Genomic DNA, 21,185 nt, shown 5'->3' on the forward strand with positions numbered 1-21,185 from the left:
AACCACAACCATCTGCTACAACATCAAGACCCAAACCTTCAAGAGCAAAATATGTTCCCAAATCTCTATTCAGGAGAAGAAGGATGATTCTAAGGGATGAGTCTAATGAAGAAGAGGAGCAAGTCCAGGTTCATGCATCGGAACCTGTGACTATGGAAGCTGAAAAGGAAACTTCTTAGAAAGAAACTGAAGCTGAGGGTTCAGATATTTTGAAGAGGAAAAGAACTGTAAGTTCTGATGCTGCTCAGGCAACTTCTTCATTATCCAGGAGATCAAAGAAACAGAGAGCAGGAAGGCATTTGGCACAACCTCCATCTGAGGATACTAATGAAGCTCAGGAAGGGGATCAGGAATCTCTGATCTCAAAGCCAATAGTAATTGAATCTTTGCCACCTCCAACTTAAGTTAAAGACACTGTTCCAGATATAGTGATTACACCTCATGTCTCTCCTATTACAGAACATGTTACAGTTGAAGATTCAGGATTAAGTCCTGAAATTGACATTCAAAGGCTGATAATTCCAACTGTGTTGTATCTGGAAGCTCCAACGGTACAAGTGACAACTCCACCTCTTTTTCCATTACATGCTGATATTCCTACAACACCTATTCTGGATATGGACAAAGATGAAGTTGTACCAGAATCTCCAATAGCCACACACACACTAGTACTGTCAGAAGATGATGAGATTCTTTCCAGTTCTGGAGGCAGTGCTCCGGTAAATGCTCCCATTCTTAGAAAGGAGGCACTGATTGAAAAGTTTGTTGAACAAGCTACTCTTGTTCCTTGGGAAGAAACTCACAGAGGGGTTGAGTGGACCAAGAAGTGGAATGAATCGTATTTCATTCCAAGCTCAAAAGTTCTGACATAGCATATTGCTAAAGCTGATGAGTTGTTGACTAACTCTGATTTCAAGACATAACTCAAAGTCACAGCTCTAAGTATCAAGTCTCTTCAAGGTCAACACTCTACAACTCATGAAAAGGTTGACAAACTTCTGGAAAGAGCTGAAAAGCTGGATATGGAGATCAAGTTAGATAAAAAGAGGTTTATCAGACCTATTTTTGAGAAAGTTGAAGCTATTGAGAAGGTTCAAGAAAAGCAACAGGCCCAAATTACTGAGGTTCTGCAGAATCAAGCCTCTCAACAAGCTCAACTGAATGAAATTCAATCTTCAGTGGAACTTCTTCTCTCTCTCTTACTACCAGATGATGCCAAAAAGGGGGAGAAGGTAGTTAAGTCCAAATGCTCACCTTCTCAAATACTGAAGAAGAAATATGATAAAGGTGATGACCAGGGAAACCCTAGCAAGGGCAAGGGTCAAGGTCAAGGGCAAAGCAGCAAAGTTTCTTCAAGGAAACTAATTTCTGATGCTAGCAAATCTTCTACATAGAAGAAGACAAGTTCTGAAGCTGCTCAAACTCAAAATCTGATTGCAAGTTCTGATAATCAAAATCTGATATCAAGTTCTGATGTTCTGATTCAAGGAGGAAGTAAAGACTCTCAGAAGTTTTTACAAACTCTGAAGCTAAAGGGAAAGCAGACTACTGTCTACTACAAAGATCCTAAAATTCAGACACTTGATGAAGAAATTGCTAGAAGACTATTTCTCAAGCATAATCCTGGAATGGATTTAGAGACTTTAAAGGAGGAAGAAGCTTGATTTGCAGCTGAAAAGATAAATCTAAAGTCTAAAGCTTCTGATGCTAAGAAACCTCCAAGGCCTAAGGTAAAAGGCATTGTGATCAAGGAAAAAGTCAAATTCTGAGGCTTCAAAGCCCAAGACAAGATCACAGATTGATCCCAAAGATAAGGGGAAAGGAAAAATTGATGAACCAACAAAGCCACAGGAGATGAAGATTCCTCAAATCCTGATGAAACCTGTATATAAACTGGTTCAAGTATTTGATGATGTTGTTGCAGTAGATGAAACTGTTCAAACTCTGAAAAGAAGGAAGATATCAGAAGAAACCAAGACAACCTCTGACACAGCTCAAGTTGTTCAGAATGAAGAACAGCAAGCTACAGAAGAAACATCAAATCCTGATCAAGTCATCAAGACATCAACCTCTGATAGTGCTCAAGTTGATTTGAATAAATTGACATTTACTGATAAGAGAAAACTCCTATGGAAGAATGTTAATCCATCAGATCCTAAGAAAAGCCAGATGTTATTTGATTTCATGACTGTTGGATTGAAAGCCAGAGAAGCAAGAGACAGAACTGGATTAGGTTCTGAAGAAGCTAAAATCAAGACATGAGTTGAAGTACTTACAAGAGATCCATTTCTATTGACTAATAAACCTCTTGAAGAAGTTACACAGAAATACCTTGACAAGGTAATATTTGTTCAAGTAGTATTGGATGCTCATAATAAGCATAATGTCAAAGAAAATCTGATTATATTTCTTGAAGATGGAAGAACATATCAAATGTCAGAATCAGATGTGCTGAACAAATCTCTGAAAGAACTTCAATTCTTTCAATATCTTTTAGAGATAAAGTCTGAGATTACCAGGAGATGGTCAAATTTCATCATGAAGACCATAAGGGATAAAGCAAGAATTTCCGGTTCAAGGGTTACAGAATTCATTCCAAGTATAGTTGAAGATGATGGAAGTGAAATTCCAATAAAGAAGGATTCTGCTAAACTTGAAGTCATTCTGAAAGAGAAATGTATGTGCTACAATGAAGACTCTTCTCATCCAAGGGTGATCAGACTTGGTGATGGTTTAGAAAGAAATCATATCTCAGCACTTAGGACTGCAATCTACCAGATTGGAAGTCAGGGTGAAGAATTGAAACAAGTCAAAGCTACACTTGCTCAAGTTTTGAGGAATAAAGAAGAAAAGTTGATATCAAACTTTGTCAAGAATCACTTTGGATTCAGATTGACTCAGTAAGATTGGTTAAAGCTACAAGGACTGTAAGTTGTAGTTAATTGTCTAATTAAACTCTCATTGCATTTGTACTTAAATGTTTTTGACATCATCAAATCTATTAACTTGTATATTTTTCATAATTTACAAGTTGGGGGAGATTGTTAGATATATTTGAGATGTCATGTCTAATCTGATTTGTGTTTAGTTTTTAGAACTTAACAACAGGACTTATCAGGACTTACTGAAATCAGAACTTACTGAAGTCAGGACTTAATATCAGGACTTAAGGCGTCTGGAGATATATATCAGAACTTAAGTGAGGGAAGACTTCAGATAAGGAATGCGGCTGATTTACAGGAGAACATCTGGACTAAAACAAAATAAGATATTCATGAAGAGTTAGAGGACTAGAAGACTTGTAGAAGATATCTGATTGATATATTTTAGGAGACAGAATTATATTCCATATCAATTAGAAGATATCTTGTAATTGTGTACTATATAAACACAGCTTAGGGTTTACACTATATGTGTTATCATTATCGAGAAGATTATACATTGTAACCTAGTAGCTCTTAGTGATACTGTTCATCACTGAGAGAGAATAATAGTTCTATTGTAACAGAGTTTATTTAAATATATTTGATCTTTCTTACATACTTGTGTTGAAATCGATTTGATTGTATAAACACTATATTCAACCCCCTTCTATAGTGTTGTGTGACTTAACATTCTCATAATCTCATTTCTAAGTCACGTATTTAGAGATAGAGAATTGCATATCATATTTCAAGAACATTTATTAATCTAACATTTATATCACAGTAAATTAAGAATTAATAAATTATAAAGGGAATAATTGATAGAACATAAACATTAATAATCCTAATGTCTTAAACTAAAACATCATAGTGTTGTCTCTAGGGCACAAATACTAACAATCTCCCACTTGCACTAGAGCCAATCACCCATGTATCTAATACTCATGGAACTAGTATGACCATCATGCTTCTGCTGTGACAAAGCCTTAGTAGTGGGTCTGCGTCACTATCATTACAATGCACTTTACATTTATATCTTCTTGATCATTAATCTCATTAATAAGGTGATATTGCCTAAGGACATGCCTAAACAGTCTCCTTGGTTGTTCTGAAAGTATCAATATATTTGGCTTCCATTATAGAATCATCAATGTTCTTGCTGTGAACCATTCCAGTTAACATAACTTATATTTAGACAAAATACAAACCAGACATAGACACATAATCATCCTTGTTTATCCAAAAATTAGGTTAAGAAACTAATATCAGTGTAACCCATTACAACCAGTTCCCTATCTTCTCCATACACTAAAAATAAATCTTTAGTCCTCTTTAAGTACTTAATAATATTCTTGAAAATTATCCAGTGACCCTCACCTGGATTAGACTGGTATCTCATCGTCATGCTCAAAGCATATGAAACATCAGTGTAACACCCCTAAATCTGGGTTGGAGATCCGGGTTGTCACGAGTTCCATTTCCCTTAATAACAACTAATCTTAATAAACAACCAACTAATGTGTACTGTGACCCCATAATATACACACATACCATACGTTATAGTCTCAGAGATGAATACCAAAAATAACATAAGTCATTTTATTCCACAATTATAAGTCATTACACCTCAAAAGGGTTTCTGAATAAATTTACATATTCTTTGCCATTATTACAATTCATAAATATACATAAGTCTGGTACATCAACATTTGAAACCCTAGCCTATTGGTAGATCCTACCTCAGCTACAGCGGCATCAATGCCTACAGGAAACTGCTGAACATTTCCTATCCGCTTGCGAATTGGGAGCTTGGTCATGTTCATCTTGTTTATCTGTTGTTGTGTGATGAAAGAAGAAAGCAAGGGTGAGCAGCAAGCCCATCAAAATAATATGTATAATAATTAACAATATATGAGCATTCTCATAGTACTCATGAAAGTCTTGGTCAAGAAGAAATGAACCAAGTTTGATATCTTAATGCGACCAAGTCGTAAAATATTCAGTATATATGTATATATAATTTTCAAAATCTTGAAAGTCCTCTTCCATGCATAATATACACAGAGTTTCAGTTTATAACTGTATAAAACTATCATTGCAAGATGATCTCATATATTTAACCTTGTCTCAACGTTTTTCTGAAAATCTTTGTCATGCATAAGATAATCATTAACCAGATATTAGTTGAAAAGATGAAGTTACAAGATACTCCAATATACTTATATCTTTTCCGAATACTAATTGAACTACCACCGTTCAAGGTATAATCAGTTTCAAAAGTTCATCACATAGATGAGACTACAAGATAAGACTTGAATAGATTCAATCTTTGAAATATCATTATAAAGAATGAAGTTACGAGATACTTCATTAAGTCTCGATATATATATACACCTATATATATACATTTCATACACCCTTCTGCTATGGAAGTATAAGAAGAGTTGTCATCCCCAAGAATTTTGGAAAGAAGAAACTTTAGCATAAACCTGATATCTTGCTAATCAGGCAAAGATAACAATTAAGTCACATTTTCTACTAGTAGATGGACGAATTCCCCGCTGGTCATCATCATGGCCGCATTAGGGCCTATGCTGGACTGCCACTCAGCCACTTACGCATTGATGGACTCCCACTGAGCCACTTATTGATGAGGATCAAGGAATGAATATGTTAATTGGGATTTGGCTATGTGTACTCATTGTGATGTTCAATTGGAGAGGATGCAAACATGGGTTGTGAAGCTTACTTGGACAACAAGGAATAAAGGAGCGATGCACGAAGTTGGACAAGTAGCTGATTATTATATAATTATTAATTAGAATTTTGCTTGCAAGTTTTTACCTTTCGCTTGAAAGGGTTTTTCTTGTTTTAAGCACTTAGGATTTTATTTTCCTATTTGGTTTTTGTCTTTTTTCTATTCGGGTTTGGTTTTTGAATTTGTTTCCTGGAAGGATTCGGATATTGGCTAATTCAAGCTGATATTGAATTTCTCTTGGAAGGGTTATTGTCTAAGCCTATAAATACCCCTCTCATGTAATCTTTTAAAAAAGACAATGGATGATATAAAACTTGTGTTTTGAGATAAACTATGAGTAGTTTTTCTTTCTCTAAACTTCAATTACTGGATTGTTTTGAAGATTAGATTCGAATTACTTAGTTTCTGGATTGATCTAAGCAATTTGAGATTCAAAGTTCACGTTTCTGGATTGATCGTGTTCTTTTGAAATATCCTCTTCTTCTCTTATCCCTTTTCTTCTTCTTCTTTTCTTTCTTTGTAAAATAACCAAGCTCTGATACCGAATTGATGGGGATCTCTCCACAAAGAAAGAAAAGAAGAAGAAGAAAAGGGATAAGAGAAGAAGAGGATATTTCAAAAGAACACGATCAATCCAGAAACGTGAACTTTGAATCTCAAATTGCTTAGATCAATCCAGAAACTAAGTAATTCGAATCTAATTTTCAAAACAATCTAGTAATTGAAGTTTAGAGAAAGAAAAACTACTCATAGTTTATCTCAAAACACAAGTTTTATATCATCCATTGTCTTTTTTAAAAGATTACATGAGAGGGGTATTTATAGGCTTAGACAATAACCCTTCCAAGAGAAATTCAATATCAGCTTGAATTAGCCAATATCCGAATCCTTCCAGGAAACAAATTCAAAAACCAAACCCGAATAGAAAAAAGACAAAAACCAAATCCAACTAGGAAAATAAAATCCTAATTGCTTAAAACAAGAAAAACCCTTTCAAGCGAAAGGTGAAAACTTGCAGGCAAAATTCTAATTAATAATTATATAATAATCAGCTACCTGTTCAACTTCGTGCATCGCTCCTTTATTCCTTGTTGTCCAAGTAAGCTTCACAACCCATGTTTGCATCCTCTCCAATTGAACATCACAACGAGTACACATAGCCAAATCCCAATTAACATATTCATTCCTTGATCCTCATCACTTACACTTTCATGGACCCCCATTGAGCCCATGTTGCTTATGCCGACGCATTTCGATTGGGCTTACTTCCCGAATATTGGGCAAGTAATCAACTCTTTTATCAACTTAGCAATTTCGTTGCTCCAAAAATACACCATGGAGCCGGATCCCTTAGGTTTTGAGCGAGTATTTAAATCCTCTTCGAAAGGAAGATCTTAAATCTGAAAATGAGTTTTGGGATCCACTCTAGCTTTTAAAAATAATTTTGAAGACTCGAAAACATTTTAAAGAATGTTTAGAGTAATGATGATTTAATAAAATAAATAATTCCCGATATGTTAGAAAATATCTGAATATTATTATTTAAATAATATTCCCATAAGGATAATCTTTATAAAAATAATTGAAGTAGAAGTTTTATAACTCATACTTGAAATGAATAATAAATAACAAAAGATATACTTATACGAAAGTACGATCTTTATTTGAGTAATCGAAAATAAGTTTGATTATTATTCAAAACTATCGAATATACCTTATCCGATAAGTAGTTATAGGAACTATATATATATACATATATATATATATGTTAGATATATTTGATAATGTCATGACTAATATGATTTATGTTTAGTTTTCAGATCTTACTTAAACAGGATAAATCAGTACTTAACTGAAATCAGCACTTATACTGAAGTCAGAACTTAAGTCATCAGTACTTAAGATTCAGGAGATATTTATCAGAAGATAATATCAGGACTTGAAGGAAACGTTTAGATAAGGAAGGCGGGTGATTGAAGGAAGAGAATATCGAGACAAACGTAAGAAGAGATATGCATGAAGAAGGAATTCTATGAAGAATAGAATACTTGGAAGAAAAGATATCTGATTGATATATTTTAGGAAGCAGAATTATATTCCATATCAATTAGCGATTATCTTGTAACTTGGTAGTATATAAACACAGACATAGGGTTTACACTATAAGTGTTATCATTATCGAGAATATTATTCATTATAACCCTAGCAGCTCTCGTGATATTTGTTCATCACTGAGAGAGGACAGTTCTGTATTATAACAAAGTTTATTGCTTTGAATAAAGTCTATTTTCTGTTACTTGTGTTATTCGAATTCGATTTGATTGTGCTATACACTATATTCAACCCCCTTCCATAGTGTGTGTGACCTAACAAGTGGTATCAGAGCCTATCTGTTAACACACAAACAGTTTAAGATCCAAAAACAATCATGTCTGAAGCAGAAACTCCAACTAGACCCCCCAAAACTGAAGAACCTCCAAAGACACAAATCCATAGTCAATATGAGACTATTAGAGTTCCCATATTGAAACCATCTGAATATCCCATATGGAAGGTGAGGATGACTATGTTTCTGGAAGCTACAGATCCAGAATATCTTGATAGAATCAAGGAAGGACCTCACAATCCAACAAAACTCGTTGTTGCAGTTGCAGGTGAAGCAGCAAAGTCTGTACCAAAAGAGAAGAGTGATTACACTGCTGAAGATATCGCATCAATTGCTAAGGATGCTAAGGTACGACACTTACTGCATAGTGCCATTGATAATGTAATGTCAAACAGGGTAATAAACTGCAAAAATGCAAAGGAGATATGGGATGCCTTGGAAACAAGATGTCAGGGAACTGATTCGATTAAGAAGAACAGGAAGACAATACTCACTCAAGAGTATGAACACTTTGACTCAAAGGCTAATGAGTCATTGACTGATTTATATGATAGATTTGTCAAACTCTTGAATGATTTGTCACTAGTTGATAAGGAGTATGATCTTGAAGATTCAAACCTTAAATTCCTGTTAGCTCTTCCTGAAAACTGGGATTTGAAGGCCACAATCATAAGAGACAACTATAGTCTTGAAGAAACAACTCTTGATGAAATATATGGGATGCTCAAGACTCATGAACTTGAGATGGAACAAAGAAGCAAGAGGAAATGAGGAAAGTCAAGGACAGTTGCTCTTAAGGCTGAAGAAGAATCCCCCAAGGCAGCTACCTCAAGGAAAGGCAAGGGTAAAGCGCTCTTCACAAAGTCTGATACTGAGTCATCAAGTTCTGATAGTGATGGTGACTCAGAAACTGAAAGCTCGCCTGAGATGGATGCTGATGAAGAGATGATGAAGCTGTGTGCTCTTATGGTGAAAGGAATCACAAGGATTGCATACAGGAAGTTCAGGAAGGGAAAGAAGTTTTCCAGGAAAGGTGCAAGTTCTGATAAGAAGAATTTCAGAAAATCTGAAGGCAAAGGAGGGAAGTCTGACAGAGGAGATTACACAAATGTCAAATGCTACAATTGTGGTGAGAAAGGCCACATATCTCCTGATTGCAAGAAAGTGAAGAGTGACAAAGGTAAGGCTCTTGTCACAAAGAAGAAAAGCTGGACAGACACTTCAGATTCTGAAAGTGAGGAGAACTAAGCCTTGATGGCAAATGCTGATATGGAAAATGCTGATAGCAGTCCTGAAGCTGCTGAGTTAAAGGTACCTCAAACTACTTCTGCCTTTCATACTGATGATATTAATGAGTTGAGAAGATATCTTAAAACCATGTTCATTAGCTATAGAGATCAAACTTTAACATGTGAAAGATTAACTTCTGAAAATCTTGCTTATAAAAAGAGGAATGATTATTTAGAAAAAGAGTTAGTCATGTTCCATCAAACTCAGAAAGATAGAGATGATGCTTTCTATGTTAGGGATGAAGTACTTAAAATGAATGAATCTCTAAAAACTGACTTAGAAAAGGAAAGAGAGATTATCAGGACTTGGACTAACTCTAGCAGAACAACTCAAAATTTATTAAGTAGTGGAAACTGGAAAGAGGGCTTAGGTTATGGAGATGATAAGAATGATAAAGGAACTGTAGATATTAAGCCTATAGTTGTTAAACAAAAGCCAAAGTTAAAACCTGTTAAGTTTGTAGCTGTAAATTCTGAAACTGAGAATTCAGAAGTTAAAAAGGAATTAACTTCTGACAAACTAAAACAGGAAAAGACAACTGAAGTAAACGTAGGCTTAATGACAAAGAAGCAGCTTAAGCATATGCTGAAAGAAGTTAAGAATGCAAACAAGGTAAAATCACCTAGGAAAAATAGGAATGGAAAGGAAGGTGTGAATAAAAGCAATGATTATAAGCCTGTTCCTGATGCTCCTAGAAAAATGTGTCATAACTGTGGAAGTTCTAACCATCTGGCTTCTTTTTGCAGGAAGAATAAGAACATAAACTCCTTACCTTCAAAGTCAGGAGTTAAGAGTCAGTCTGTTAGATATAAGCCACAAAATCCTTGTTTTCATTCTGGTAGTTTATGGTATTCCATTTATACTTGTAAGGAATATCATAGTTTGTACTATGATGATTATCAAATAAAACCTTCTTTAAAGAAAGTTAGCATTGTTCCTTCTAGTGTAAGTTCTGATTCAAAGTCTGATAGTGTAAATTATGATAAGAAAAATGTTAACATAAACTTTGATGCTAAATCCGCTGCAAATGTTAACAAACCTAATAAGGCCAAAGGATCCAAGCAAGTCTGGGTCCTTAAAACTGATCAGTAGTGGTCTTTGTGATTGCAGGGCAACAGGAAAAACATCCTAGTTCTGGACAGTGGATGTTCAGGACACATGACTGGAAATAAAGCCCTGCTATCAGACTTTGTGGAGAAGGCTGGCCTAAGTGTTTCTTATGGAGATGGCAACATTGGAAAAATATTGGGATATGGCAATATCAATCTTGGGAATGTCATCATTAAAGAAGTAGCTCTGGTCTCAGGACTTAAACACAATCTGCTGAGTATTAGTCAAATCTCTGACAGAGGTTATCATGTGGATTTTTTTGAAGAACACTGTGAAATTGTAAGCAAATCTACAGGCAAAGTTATTCTGAAAGGTTACAGGCATGGTAACATTTATGAAGCCAAGCTTTCAATAAGTACTGATAGTTCTGCAATTTGTCTGATGAACAGAGCATCAATTGAAGAAAGCTGGAACTGGCACAAGAAACTCTCTCATTTAAATTTTAACAATATAAATGAATTAGTCAAGAAAGATCTTGTGAGAGGACTACCAAAGTCAGTATTTGCTCCCGATGGCCTTTGTGATTCTTGTCAGAAGGCTAAACAAAGGAAATCCTCATTCAAGAGCAAGACTGAATCATCAATTCTTGAGCCTTATCACCTACTACATGTTGATCTATTTGGTCCAGTAAATGTCATGTCTATTGCAAAGAAGATATATGCTATGGTCATAGTGGATGAGTTCACCAGATACACATGGGTGTATTTCTTGCACACAAAAAGTGAAACTGTATCTATCTTGATTGATCATGTCAAGCAACTGGATAAATTGGTTAAAGACTCTGTGAAAATAATAAGAAGTGATAATGGTAATGAGTTCAAGAATTTTACAATGGAAGAGTTCTGCAAAGACCATGAAATCAAGCAGGAATTTTCTGCTCCTTGAGCTCCACAGCAAAATGGAGTTGTTGAAAGAAAGAATAGAACTCTCATTGAAGCTGCACGAACTATGCTTGATGAAGCAAAGCTTCCAACCTATTTCTGGGCTGAAGCTGTGCAGACTACTTGTTTTACTCAGAATGCAACACTAATTAACAAGCATGGAAAGACACCATATGAGATGGTGAAGAAAAAGAAGCCAAATCTGAAGTATTTTCATGTATTTGGATGCAAGTGTTTTGTTCTTAAGACTCATTCTGAACAGCTATCCAAATTTGATCTAAAAGCTGATAAAGGAATCTTTGTTGGATATCAACTTTCCACAAAATCCTTTAGAGTCTACAACTTGAGAACAAGGGTGGTCATGGAATCTATCAATGTCTATTTTGATGATAAGAAGATTACTAGACTTGAAGATTTCAATGATCATGGTCAGCTGAGAATCGAAAATGAAGAATTAAATTCTGATACTGAAAACCATGACAGTCTAAGTCCTGATACTGCAAACTCTGATGGATTAAACTCTGATGTCATTGAAACTATGGTGATTACGTCAAAGGAGGATGCACATGTATAGGGGGAGCATACTGAAGATACAACCACATCTCAAGAAGCATCAGAACAGACAACCGGCTCTTCAAGTTCTGATTCATCAAGTTCTGATAAGCCAAGTTCTGATAGTTCTGAAAACTTAAATTCTAAAGGATCCAACTCAGAGAGCATAGTTTCAGGGGGAGCATCAGAAGATGTTGATGAAGATAGCATGGATCATGGGGGAGCATCCAGTTCTAGAGAAAACCTTCCATCTGCAAGGAAGTGGACTAAATCACATACACCTGATTTAATAATTCGAAATCCTGATGCAGGTGTCAGAACTAGAACAACTACTTCAAGTGAATGTCTTTATAATTCTTTTATTTCTCAAAATGAACCAAAGAAAGTGGAAGAAGCTCTTCAAGATGCTGATTGGGTGCAAGCAATGCAGGAAGAGTTAAATGAATTTGAAAGAAACAAAGTCTGGACCCTAGTGCCAAGACCAAAGAACAGATCAGTTGTTGGTACAAAATGGGTGTTCAGAAACAAAACTGATAGTGATGGCATAATTACAAGGAATAAAGAAAGGTTGGTTGCAAAAGGATATTCTCAACAGGAGGGAATTGATTATAATGAAACATTTACACCAGTTGCTAGATTGGAAGCCATAGGATATTTTTGGCTTATGCTGCTCATAAAAAGTTTACTGTCTTTCAAATGGATGTGAAAAGTGCTTTTCTCAATGGAGAATCGGAAGAGGAGGTATATGTTGAACAACCTCCAGGTTTTGTAGATCCCAAATATCCAAATCATGTCTACAGGCTTGATAAAGCACTTTATGGCCTTAAGGAAGCTCCAAGAGCATGGTATGAGACTTTAGCTCAGTTTCTTCTGGAAAGTGGATTTAACAGAGGAACTATAGACAAAACACTGTTCTACCTCAACCATGGAAAGGACTTACTTTTGGTTCAAATATATGTTGATGATATCATCTTTGGTTATACAAATGACAGACTTTGCAAAAAGATTGCCAAACTGATACAGTCAAGATATCAAATGAGTATGATGGGGGAACTCAGCTATTTTCTGGGCCTTCAAGTCAAGTAGAATGAAGAAGGCACTTTTATTTGTCAAACCAAGTACACCAGAAACTTGCTGAAGAAATTTGGAATGCAAGATTGTTTAAGTGCATCCACTTCCATGGCCACTGCAACAAAATTGGATAAGGATACTGGTAAATCAGTAGATATTACTGATTACAGAGGTATGATTGGCTCTTTACTCTATCTAACTGCTAGTAGACCTGATATCATGTATGCTACCTGTCTTTGTGCAAGATTTCAAGCAGATCCAAGAGACCCTCACTTAACAGTTGTGAAAAGAATCTTCAAGTATCTTAAGGGAACAGCTGATTTGGGATTGTGGTATCCCAGAGAATCAGATTTTAAACTAATAGGTTACTCAGATGCAGATTTTTCAGGTTGCAAAATTGACAGGAAAAGCACAAGTGGAAGCTGCCAATTTCTTGGAGGCGGATTGGTTTCTTGGTTTAGCAAGAAATAAATGTCAATTTCCACATCAACTGCAGAAGCAGAGTACATTGCTGCAGGAAGCTGTTGTGCATAGATTCTTTGGATGAAGAATCAGTTACTGGATTATGGGTTAACATATTTTAAAATCCCTATTTATTGTGATAATTAAAGTGCTATTGCTATGACAGGTAATCCAGTTCAACACTCAATGACAAAGCACATCAGCATTAGGTACCACTTCATAAGGGAACATGTGGATGAAGGTACAGTGGAATTGCACTTTGTTCCAACAGATCAACAACTAGCAGATATCTTCACAAAACCACTGTATGAAGCTACTTTTACAAGATTGGTAAATGAACTTGGAATGGTTTCAGGTTCTTTCTTTAAATTTGCTTAGTTTTTGTTTTGATGCATCAGACTTTATGATCAGTATTTACAGATATTACTATCTTTGTGTATTCTGTGCTTAAATGAAAATTGCTTAAGTACTGATTGTTGTCTGATGTGAATTTCTAAACTCTGATATTGATATGACTGTTTCTATGACTATTCTATCCTATGAGGATAATTGTGCTAGATGCTGACCTAGTAGTCTTTAGTATACTAGAGATCCCATGTTAGAAGTAATTATTTATGTGGAAATCTATTGACACAAGCAAATTCTGATATTGAGTTTAGTTAAGTTTACTTTCTCTATCTTATTACTAAGTCAAAAACTAGAATAATGCTTCTCATCTGTTAAGTTCTGATGTTAGTAAATCTGCTGAATGTACTAAGTGTTGATAAACCTCACTTATCAAAAGAAAAAGGAAAAGAACAAGGAATAAAAATCAGGTACTCCTTTGAGATCTAGAGTAAAAATATGGAAGGGACGACCCAAGTGCATTGCTGGTATTAAGTAATATGTATCAGAAAAGCAAATAATTATTTTTCTTGGTGACTTTTCACACTCTATGATTACTGGAGAAATACTCTGATAATAGCATAATTTTTGGTAAGCAGTCGTGACTCACTTACACTGAGAAGCCACTGTAAAATAGAATTTCAAAAGATGCATAAAATAAGCACAAAACAGTTGAGGTGGACTCATGCATGAACTCATTCATTAGTAGGCTTCAGAATAATGACAGATTTTAATTAAAGTTCTTAGTTATGCCTTATTTCTAAGATGTACTGAAGTGAATCAGACTTTACTCTTTGTCTAATATTTAGCTTAATGCACACACTTACACTCCATATGAATGATGAAAATTACTGTGGTGATCAATGTTGTTTTAGATGAACAGTTTATGTGTCAGATTGCATAAATTTTGAGGACAAGTTATGATAGAAGTTCTGATGATTAAGTTTTGAAGAACCGAAATCAGAATTTGTTTGAAGAATTACAGAAATAGGCATTCATTTTTCGAGTTAAGGAATCATGTTCTGATGACTGTTAAGTTCTGATATAAGTCTAAGTTCAGATATTAAATTCTGATTCTTTACTTGACTTATTTATGGTTAAAATCTGAAATAGTCCTATTTTACATCAGAATATATTTGGGTGAGATATTAACAGTCTCTACAATTAGGGTTAGTGGTACACGTCCATGCCAAGTAATGTTTACTTGTTTCTTGTGCGCATTAAACCCTGTTTTACACTTCCAATGACTGTTTTTATTCTCCTCAGTCTAGGGAGACGAGGTAAAATTATTTCTACCTGTAAGCATTAAATTTTCCTTGCGTCTCCTGACATTCCATTGGCTATAAAAACCAACACTTCATTCCAGCCAACACATATATCATTCTCTCACAAACTCACTCTCGTTTTATTTTAAACACCAAAAATGGCTGCGTTTGGCTGGTTTTACAATTATGGCGACGAGACTGTCCATGTTTTTCAAAATGGGATTCCAACTCCATACCCTATCAACAACATCCCTCACAATCTCTGGATTAGATTTCCTGTGATTATTAAATGTGATATGTTGACAGTTCGAAAAGAACTACATCTCCATCGTCTTCGACAGCAGGAGCGAATCATTCGACTCGCTGTTCTTTTTGTTGAGAGCAGGAAGAAGAAATAGTTTCTGCTTCATGTTTCTCTTTACTGTCAGCTTTGTCAGGCTTCTTAGCTTAGGACAATAGCTGTTGGTGTTAGGATTTATAGTTCAGGACAATCTTGTAAGTTTGTAATGTAATTTAAATTTCATGAAATGTATTCACTCAGTATATTAATGAAATTTTCTATTTTTGCAAGATTTTGTCTCTGAGTTGTTTGGTATTTTGATGCGTTTTTATATTCTGATTTATCCATATTCTGATGACCATTTTATCTCTGATACAAATCAAGTTCTGATTCTGACGTGGCAGTACCTGTTTACTTGATTTTTTTTTGGTCATTCTCTAACTTAGTGTATTTTTACAGAATATTGGTCTCGCAGTAAAAATAATTTTTTAAGTGGGAACAGTTTAAATTTTAAATTAAAACTGAACTACCTTAATTAATGGGATTACTTGGTAAGTAGAACGTTTTGTTTTTCCTTGAAAAACTGCATGTGATAAGTAATGATTACTATTTTCCCGTGCCCATTAATTATTCTTTACTGCTGCATGTCTGACAGGTGTCCAACGGTTACTTTTTCTACCGTGTATAAGTAAAAGAGAGAGAAGATTGTAAAATCTTTTATTTACTTTCACATGTTACCTCTCTTTCTTTACTTCTATTCACTCTCATCTCCTGACGTTTTTTTTTCATACAGACATTTTCTCAAACACCTTACAGGCAACCTTATTTCTCAATTTTTCTCATGGCACCTAAGGATTTGATTATAGATGGAGCCAAGTTTGTACCCAATAACTATGCTGCAATCTTAAACCATGATGAAGCTCCATCTGAGTTGCACTTTATGCAAGATCTTCTAGCACACAGTGAAATTGGGTATGCATTGACCCAGCCTCAAGTCATTTCCAGCCAACAAGTTCTAACGTTTTGGCGGACTGGGCATTTTGATAATGGTGGTTCTACTAGTACTCCAAGCATTATTTTTGAAGTAAATGATGTTGAGCATGTGGTAACTCCTGGAGCAGTTCGTAAAGCTCTACATTTACCAGAAGGCTGCATTTTCTCAACAGCGGAGGAACCAGTTCTACAGCAGCTTATGGCCAATTTAGGGTATGAGAAGAGTTTGGCCAAGCTTGGACAGTTGAAAAGAGCACATATCAGAAAGGAAATGAGCTTTTTCTTCGACTGCATCACTAAAGCATTCGGCAATAAGTGTTCCAACTTTGATGTCATTCCTATTATGAGTCAGCACATCGGGTATGCCATGCACCTCAACAAACTATTCACAAAAGTGAGATAGTCAAGAAGTTTGTTACAGGGGAAGCACCAGTACCTTGTAGTGAAACTCCTAGAGGACAGGAGTGGACTAAGGAGTGGAACACAACTACTTTTGTTCCTTCTCAATCGATTCTTGCTGAGCACTTGGCAAAAGCTGATGAGATGCTCATTAATGATGATTTCAAGACACAGCTTCGAGTCACTGCATTGAGTACTAGACATCTTCAAGGTCTACATTCAACAACTCATGCAGAGGTGCATAAAATTCAGGAAGAATTGCTCAAGCAAGAAATGACTAAGAAAATTGACAAGAAAACTTTCTTCCAACCTACCTTTGACAGAGTTGTTTACATTGAGAAGACCCAAGAGAAGCACTAGTCTCAGATTGATGAAATTTTGAAAAATCAAGCTTCTCAGCAATCTCAACTCGATGAGATCCAATCCTCAGTGGAATTGCTTGTCTCTCTTCTCTTACCTGCTGATGCCAAAAAGGGGGAGAAAGTAATTAAGTCCAAATGCAAAACTGATAAGACACTGAAGGGGAAGGATGATGAAAAAGATGACCAGAAAACTCTGGAATGGGTGGAGGTCATAGTCAAGGTAGAGGTCTCTCATCAAGAAGAGCTGAAGCTACAGGTCATAGAATAAGTTCTGATACTGGAAAAAGAATTACTTATGATACTGGTAAAAGGATAAGTTCTGATGAACTTTTGGATCTTGATGAAGAAATTTCAAGACAGTTATTTCTGAAGGAAAATCCAGGAATGGACTTTGAGAGTCTATTGGAAGAAGAAGCTAGACTTAAGTCAGAAAAAGTTAACTCTAAATCTGAAACTTTTGTTGGTAAAAAGAAACTTCCAAAGGTCAAAGGCATTGTGATAAAAGAAAGGACAAATATTGAGGCAACCAAGGCCAAATCAAAATTGCAGATAGATCCAAGGTCCAAGGGCAAAGAAAAAGTTGGTGAACCTATAAAGGTTTATGTGCCTCTTGTGGATGAAGAAATTTCCGTTGAAGATGCTGATCTTACTCTGACTTCAAGAAAGATTTCTAAGAAAACCTCTGACATGGCTCAAGTTGTTCAGAGTCAAGATTTCGTTAGTTCTGATATTACAAAGAAGTAAGTAACCTCTGACATAGCTCAAGTTGACTTGATATTAGAAGATAAATCAAAGGAAACCTCTGACATTGCTCATGTTAAATCCTCAAAGTTACTCCTACCAGGATTCACCAAAGCCAAACAGACTCAACCTTTAAAGACTGCAACAAGTGGTTTTGAAGCGAGAGTGGTTACTGGAAAGGAAGCAAGAGATAAATCTGGATTGGGTAGTGCTGATGAAAGAAGAGTACAAAACACAAACAATGATCCAACTTCCTTAAGTGAACCAGGTGTTAGAGCAACTCCTGAAAGATTGAATCAACTAGAATCTGTACAGATGGTTTACCATACCTACTTGAAAGAACACAACTTTTTATACTTCATGACAGATGGTAGGGTTTACCATATAAGGGAAAATGTTATTCCACTGAAGTATTTTGAAGAACTGGAACATATTTTATTTTTACTTCAAGTGAATGACAGAATAACAGAAAGTGCTGCAAACTATTTGAAGACTCAAATTCAGAGACAGAAAAGGCTTTACTCTGTAAAGTCTGACAGCACATATCTTCCAAAGTATAGAGATCACAAGGGTGATATTGTTGAGATGAAGCATAACTCTGCTAAGATTATAACTACCTTTCTAGGTTATAAGGCTGTAGAATTCAATCTTGAGTCTGACAAGGCATATTTGATCAGACTGGATCAGGATATAAGAAAAGCTAGAATTAATGATCTCAGGGCTGCTATCTTCCAAACTGGTGAAGATTCTGTAGAGCTTAAAGATGCTAAAAGGAGGATGATTGATGAACTCAGATATGCTGAGAGATGTTTGTTAAAGAACTATCTCAGAACAACTCCTGACATCAGAGAGATCAGAAAGTGAAGCCAAGTCAAGGTCTACAACTGATCAAATTCTGATATGTATACAGACTGAAGTTGTTATCAGAAGTTAAAGTTGGTAAAGCTTTAAGGACTGTAAGTTGTAGTTATCTAGTCAAATTTTTATGCATTTGTACATAATATTTTTGACATCATCAAATATCTGTTAAACTTGTATATTATGCTAATTTACAAGTTGGGGGAGATTGTTAGATATATTTGATAATGTCATGACTAATATGATTTATGTTTAGTTATCAAATCTTACTTAAACAGGACAAATCTATACTTAACTGATATCAGCACTTATACTGAAGTCAGAACTTAAGTCATCAGTACTTAAGATTCAGGAGATATTTATTAGAAGATAATATCAGGACTTAAAGGAAACGTTCAGATAAGGAAGGCGGTTGATTGAAGGAAGAGAAGATCGAGACAAGCGTAAGAAGAGATATGCATGAAGAAGGAATTCTATGAAGAATAGAATACTTGGAAGAAAAGATACCTGATTGATATATTTTAGCAAGCAGAATTATATTCCATATCAATTAGCGATTATCTTGTAACTGTGTAGTATATAAACACAGACATAAGGTTTACACTATAAGTGTTATCATTATCGAGAATATTATTCATTATAACCCTAGCAGCTCTCGTGATATTTGTTCATCACTGAGAGAGGACAGTTCCGTATTGTAACATAGTTTATTGCTTTGAATAAAGTCTGTTTTCTGTTACTTGTGTTATTTGAATTCGATTTGATTGTGCTATACACTGTATTCAACCCCCTTCTACAGTGTGTGTGACCTAACAATATACTCCGGAACATCGACTCCCGGTTTAGAAAAATGTTCACCTTCGGGTCTCCTATACTAAGGGTATACGCAACTACTGCTTATCTTTAGCATACGTATTATGCAGTTTATAAGCATTTGAATTGATAATAGAATATCAAGATTACGAAACAGGCATGCATATATATCATATCAACATGCTCTTATATATCGCAAGATTTTCTAATAACAATCATGCACTTATCACAAGATAATACATATACACATATACATCACAACAATAGTTATACAATAGAAAACTTGCCTGAGCGACTGAGGGTGGTAAAAGGCATGGGGCGAGTCTGGTAACCTATAAACAACATATAAGTTGGAGTTAAACCATGGTCGCTTAAGAAACTAGACTTTAACCAATTGGACCCTAACGTTCGCTTTTGCGCTTAATGATTCACATAAGTCGCTCGAGTACCCTCAGCTCCACCATTTTTAATAAATTAACCGTTATGCATTTCAGGGCGACGCTTTCGCGAATACTCTACCAACTGACCCATTAACCTTACATAATTGTTTCATACTCCAATTAGTCAATTAAGGACCTTAACCAAGGTTTCAAAGTAAGGCGAGGGGTAATAGTTCGTTTATGAAATGTCGTTACTTAAAACGGTCATTTATCCTAAACCGTACATCGGATTCAAGCGAACCACATACCAAAATGAAGCTTACGACACGATAACGACTCATGTGTTTTTGAAATATTTAAATATGTGATTATTACGGAAATTATTAAAATAAAATATGTGTATTGGTTTTGACCGCTCTGTGTTGGTTGATTATTGTATAGGTGTAATTTATAATATATCGGGTTGTTCGTGTGATTAATTATGGAGTCGTATTGGATTGTTTTTATTTTCCAAAGTGGATTTGGTGCAAATTTATTTGCATAAATATTGGGAATGTTTCAAAAATTATTTTTATGATTTTATAATTACAATAATTATTTTTAGGATTTTATAAAATTGAGAAATCAATATTTCATTAATTATTTATCTTTAAAACATTTTCTGAGTATGTTTAATGGTAAAATCCATATTTAATTCTAAAATTCTTCAAAAATTATGAAACTCGTATTTATTTAAGTTTGGAATATTCTGAGAATTTTAAAATTATTTTGGAAATTTTTGAGATTAATTTTACCTACGCGTTATTTCGTTAATTGTTAAAAAGCGGGTATAAATCGCGCTTCAGAAATTGTTTTAAAATTTCAAAATTTACATTTTTATTTACTTTGGGATATTTGTAACATCTTAAGACTATTTTCGTAAATTTCTGAATTTATTTAAAATACAGCTCGATTCGTTAATTTCGAAATGGGGATACCAGTTACATTTCAACAATGTTTTAAAAATTATAAAAATTATATTTCATTAGTTTCGGGATTTTTAGAAAATTTTAGAATTATTTTGGGTACGGTTTGGGTAATAATTATTCGCAGATTTTACCGTTAAAATCGATTAAAATGATACGAATCGGTTCGTAATCAGCCATGACACGACACGTGTCCATTAAACGGGACACGTGTCGTGTAATTAAACGAAACAGAGGAGTGAGTCGTTGGGCATGGTAAACATCAATCTGTAGTCTCTCAATCTCTCATCTCTCGTTTTCTCTCTCTCACT

Source organism: Apium graveolens, chromosome 4 (genome assembly GCF_009905375.1).
Source record: "Apium graveolens cultivar Ventura chromosome 4, ASM990537v1, whole genome shotgun sequence".
Taxonomy (NCBI): domain Eukaryota; kingdom Viridiplantae; phylum Streptophyta; class Magnoliopsida; order Apiales; family Apiaceae; genus Apium; species Apium graveolens.